The sequence below is a fragment of the Halictus rubicundus genome, chromosome 14, assembly GCF_050948215.1.
Source record: "Halictus rubicundus isolate RS-2024b chromosome 14, iyHalRubi1_principal, whole genome shotgun sequence".
Lineage (NCBI taxonomy): Eukaryota > Metazoa > Arthropoda > Insecta > Hymenoptera > Halictidae > Halictus > Halictus rubicundus.
Window position 1 is genome coordinate 1,244,019 of NC_135162.1, and position 6,017 is coordinate 1,250,035.

Below are 6,017 nucleotides of genomic sequence, written 5' to 3' on the forward strand. Positions count from 1 at the left end.
AAGGAAGGTGGTCCTTCGCGCCTAGTGGTAGTTAATTAGCGGGCACCTCGCAGTGCTAACACAACAGAAACCTCGAAAGGTTAGGAAGCGCTCCCCGAGGAACTTCCGTATCGATCGTAGATCGACTTCTGACGAATTTCGCGCGCGCCGAGCACGCCCGAGTTTCAGGGACGTACTGCACGCACCAAAGAAGTTTCCCGACTAAAGGGCGCTTCGCTTCGTCGACCAGAGTTGGGCAAAATATTTATCCAAATAAAAATTTCGAATAACGAATAAAAGATAAAAAATTTGTATTCGTTATTCGAAGGTTCGAACGAAAGAAGTATCTTTATTCCACGTGTATCGAATAAATAATTTTATTCGACGGGAATTTATCCGACGAAGAAAGATAATTTTTTCTATTCGAAGCAGATTTATTCGAACTTCGAATAGTTTTTTCATCTTTTATTGCCTCGGCGAACGTTTACCTCGTGCCGAAGTACCGCATGAGCGCGGCGATCTTTTATAGTAACGACAACTACGCGCTACGAAACCTCCACCTATTCGCTAACTTTCTATGAAGAGCGCCGGCTGTGGAGTGCGGCTACGTGGCCGCGTATTTTGTACACCCTGTAATAAACAACCATAGCCAATACCGGAATTGGTTATTTCGACCTGTGAGGTCCGCCCTGTCGTGAGGGCTATCCCCGTTATTCCCGTGTCCGAACCTTGGACCCATTCGCGTCTTCCTTCCATCTCGCGGTTCTCGAAGGAACGAATTCCGCCCCCGCATCTCCCGAGGGCGAGAAGTCTTCTCGGTTCGCGTGGCACCCTTCTGGTTCCTGGCGCTCGAGCAGAAGGCTCTCGTTTTCGATTCGGACCTTCGAGAACTCGTTCGTACCGGGGGGACCGTGTACGCACGGCCGTACACAGCCCGGCCTCAGTGCCTGTAATCTCCCGGAGTTGGCCCCGTTCCCGTCTTCCTACGGGGCGAGAAGGGCCAACGTTACACACTACATACATAAAATATAATAATTATAAATTATACATAAGAATAAAAAATAAAAAATAAAAAATAAAATTAAAATAATACATAAGAAACAATAAATAGTAATCAAAACGGTTGATGTGTCTTACCATCACGCTTCCTGGAGTTTGTATAATATCAATCTTACATGAAAGCAATGGAAGTATAATATAAAAAATATACGTTACGTAGAATAAATATAGAAATTAAATAAAATACTTACAATTTTTGTTATGTGCAACATTATACAAACTCCAGGAAGCGTGATCACAAGCCACATCAACCGCTTGGATTACTACTTTTGATTACTGTTTCTTATGTGTTATTTTAATATTATTTTCTATTTTTCATTCTTATGTATAATTTGTAATTATTATCTTTTGTGTATGTAATAATAGATCTAGTATTTCTTCTGTAAAACAATTATTGAAATAAACATAGAACAACATATTTCACTTTAGTTAGAACAATATATATATTTCTTTACAATATACTTGAACGAAACACATGTGGACACTTCCATAGATTTTTACACTCTATGCTCTCAAACGCGCGTACACCCATATCTCCTCTCGGCCACATTAGAGGTCGGCACACGCACTCCGTGTCACAATTAAAACGTACCTTTCTCTCTCATCCAACAATAATAAGCATCATTTTCAATTAGTCCTTTAGTCAGTAAAAATATATTATTTCAAATTTATTGACATTCCAAAATGGACTTTTACGTGTGAAATATTTAAAAAAATAAGTTACCACAATGGGATTCGAACCTGATCATACTGCGTACAAGTTCAGCTCGCTGTCGCTATACCAAACTGCTTCGTGGTAACGTCGTAAACTAAATTAGAATTTTACGGTTATGTCGAAACTAACTCAGCAAAATGTCAATTAAATCGATGACGACAAGGCTTTACAGTCTTCTTGTGAGTGGATCCTGCCGCCGAACCGGATCCTCTCCGCCTTCGTATACTGTGGTCGCGCTCTTATTGGTCCGCGTTTTTCATTAATAACTCCTTAACAAAGCCGAGACGGACATTTTTGCAAAGGAATCTGTCGCTTCAAATGACCTCAGGAACCGCCCCTTTCAAGGCCTGAAACATTGTTGGGACACCCTTCTTAGGATAGGACACATAAATGGGAGTACCTAAATATACAGGGTGAGTCACCTAACATTTGCACCTCAAATATCTTTGTTGTTTCTAAAGATACGTAAAATATGGTAAGGACAAAAATGAATGGTACAATAAGGCTGACACGATGCCAAAAAATTTTGTTTTTATGTCATTTTTTAGAGATATCAAGGTGACCTTCACTTTTTTAAATGGAACCACCCTTTTTTAAACACCTACAATGATAGTCCCTTTCATTAGGAATTCAGTGACCATAATTATTCCAATGTCACTCAAGGTCACAGACAGAGAAAACGTATAAGATTTAGAATATGAAAGCAGACTACGTTTATCGCGGTTGAGACTTGTAGTAAATAGTAAACATAGTATGGTCGTAGTTAAAGTAAACATACTAAGGTCCTTCAATGTTATTGTTATTCAGCATTCTTATTTACTATCAGTATGTTTCCAAATGCGATTCCGTCTTATTCAATGACTGAAAAGTGTGATATGATCACGATTTACTGTGAATGTGGACAAAATGCAGTGCAGGCCCGATTACTTTATGAAGAAAGGTACCCCGAGCGAAACACTCCTAGACAGACTTTCATTAATACGTACATGTTGTTTCGAAGTACTGGAAGTGTACATGCAAACGGAACAGCACAAACGGAAGAATCCCACGACTAATGAAGACAATGAAATTAATATTTTAGCAGCTATAGCTGTCAATTATTGCTTCAAAATCATTCATTCTTTTCTAATGTCTTGTTTACCGACGAAGCAACATTCACTAATCATGGCCCAATTATACATTTATAAAATACAGGTATTCTGCTTCCATATTTTAGTTTCATACGTTTTTTCTGTCCTTGACCTTGAATGACCTTGGAATGATATAGTCACTGGATTCCTAATGAAAGGGACTATCATTGTACGTGTTTAAAAAAGGGTGGTTCCATTTAAAAAAGTCAAGGTGACCTTGATATTGTTACGAGCCAGGGCTGCGAGCAACGCGAGAGGCCGACGAGGGGGTTATTACTCCTTGAATATGGTTTCTATTATTAGTTAATATTGAAATCTTTGTTGATTTGAATTAGGATTAGTAAGCCTCGTAACTTATATATAATTTAATTGATACAATCCGAGCGGTAAGATTGTATCATGTGGGAACGTTCAATTATTAGATTAGGATATTAGGCAATAATTAAGGGTTGTGGATTACGCGAGTTAACAAACAAGACAATTTATTCTGAATTGGAATAGTTACAAGTGTAATTGTCTGTGTCGCGAGTGAATGTGGTAAGTGTACAATTAGAGAAATTGTTACCTAGTGATGCACGGTGTTGACGCACTGGCAATGCGGGGTCGGAGAGCGATTGTTGAAAGCCAAATAGAATATACACGAACTAACGGATTCTATAAGGTTACGTTTGATTCGAAAGGGACTTTTACCCGATCTCACTAGAACTGACTCTTACGCGTGTAACGCGACGTGACTGCACGATTACTATACCGCGACCGAATCACTTCTGAATCTCTACTGAACCGCTTCTCGACTGAACCGCTTCTCGACTAACCAAAGAGGATGAAAATGCATGGGTTTATATACCCTAAAAATGAGAGGGGAATGTATCTGTTTTATTTTACGGTCGCATACTCGTATTTGTCGTTTCTAGTGAGTTTAAGGTTTGCAGCTGGATCTTTTGTTTATAGGGGTAAAACGAAGGGTTAGCCAGGATGTTTCCTATCAAAGACTATCTTGACAAAACATTCCAGAAGGGGATGTTTTGAAGATTTCCATATTAGGAAATCGTACGGTGCTGTTACTGAATCATGTTTCGTGCCAGCTGCGTCCAGCCGGAGTACAATTATTAAACAAGGGGCCTGTTGGGACGCTTTTCGTTCTCAGAAAAAGAGATTAGAACTTCTAATCGAAATGAACGTGGAGATACGTCTCCATACGTAACAATATCTCCAAAAAAATGACATAAAAACAAAATTTTTTATGGCATCGTGTCAGCCCTATTGTACCATATTGCCCTATTGTTGTTCAACTTTGTCCTTACCATATTTTACGTATCTTTAGAAACAACAAAGATATTTGAAGTGCAAACGTTAGGTGACTCACCCTGTATATTTTCTTAATGATTTTATGAGAGTAGTGCTCAGGACGAAGTTATAATATTTTTTTAGAGGAATATAAAACAGTAAGATTATATTTTCCAAGGTCACTTTTTGTGAGATTTTAAATTATTTACAATGTTACTTTCACCACCAACTTACCCTATCAATACACTGCGCACCTTCAAAATGTAAATAAAATTAATTTGCAACACGAGCTACTTTAATACAAAAAAACTGACAGCCCTAGCTAAATTAACCTTGAACATAAACATTATCAGAACTGCCGACCATCAGTGTAATACAACACGTCCAGTACCCACGTGTCTCAGAGCAAACATCGATAGCACATTCATCGCAAGCGCAATTAATTGCCACCATATTCCGAGACGCAATAAATAATGTGTAAAACATTATTCTCACAGCTGGTAACCATGCACTATTCACTCACATTGCATTATATAAACTGGCCTGTTAACAGATTTAACACTTTTAGTTTCGCACATAATCTGAGCGACGATGAAATACCTGTTGTATGTGTCCGTCGCCGTACTGGTATCGTCGGTGGAGTGTAAGGTGATAAGGCAGATCTCAAATGGTATTGATAAGCCCAGCTCAAACCGTATTGTTCACTGTCCTTCGGGATGTGGTTCGTCCGAAGTGAAGCGTGCTCCCATTTCGGAGCCTGGCCCAGTTAATGGGCTCGAAACTTCTGTGTCACATCTTCCACCATCTCCATCAAACAATGAAGTCGTGGGCCAGGATAGAGAACAAAATGAAGTCATTGCACAAGGTGGCCAACAACTCCCAGAAGTCTCCCATCAAGAGCATAATAGAGACATCGGGTCTCTGTTCCCAATAGATGGGGAGTTGGCAAGCAACGTGGTGAACAAGAGAGAAGAATTGATGGGAACCTTCATACCCAAGGTTGGAAAAAGGGGTCTCAGGAGTCAGCGAGGCCTTGTATCAAACGGTTTCAGAATAGGCGAACGGTTTCGTAAAATATTACTCACACCGTTCGTGTAGAATTGCAGAAAAACTAGGTGTAAGTATGACAAAACTTTGAAATATGTATACATCTTTTAGTATATGATTGTGTAACTTGAAAGTGTTGCCACACATATAAGAGTGACAATCTTTTCAAAAAAGCTATTTGTATAGTTTTGTTAGATGGTTAAAACATTTTGAAATCTCTTTTGAGGGTGATACGTCAGCCTTTTTTAAATATTTGTGATAGTATACTGGAGCAAAATAAATTATGAGTGGTGGGTAAATGGTTTAAAATTTCTGCATATATATTTGCACGTTTGCACATGTAAAATACAATCGATCATTTTTGACGATTCATTGAAACTTTTATATGAAACTTGACTTACATTGACATGCAGTGTATTACACATTTTTCGATGTTGACAGGTGCTGCGAGATGTAGACACTGGTCTTACTTAACAATGGTCAGCTTAATGAAAATAATTCCTAGCATCGGACTTATATTTTAATATTATTTATAAGTCTTTGTTTATTCAGCAAAGAAATCGAATAAATCTTTTTACCTCGAAAATGCTTTTCTTTTCATTCTAATCTGCTCATTTCGTTATTCAATCACTCACGTTGCAAAGCTTTATTTAATATTGTATAGTATCGTTAAATGAGAATGATTGTTCTTATTTTTTCTAGAGGATGATTCTAGTTAATGAAAATTTTTCAACTGAAAAACACAAGATTCTGATGCATTTTATTAGCAAATATGAAATTGTGCAATTTAAAAAATTATA

General features: G+C 38.1%; 1 long non-coding RNA gene across 1 annotated transcript; it reads left to right on the forward strand.

Annotated features, from left to right (window-relative positions):
• Positions 1 to 4,736: 4,736 nt before the first annotated feature.
• Positions 4,737 to 5,803, forward strand: LOC143360818 (uncharacterized). The gene is made up of 3 exons (XR_013083351.1): positions 4,737 to 5,035; positions 5,105 to 5,287; positions 5,659 to 5,803. It is a non-coding gene; the product is annotated as an uncharacterized LOC143360818 (long non-coding RNA).
• Positions 5,804 to 6,017: the final 214 nt, after the last annotated feature.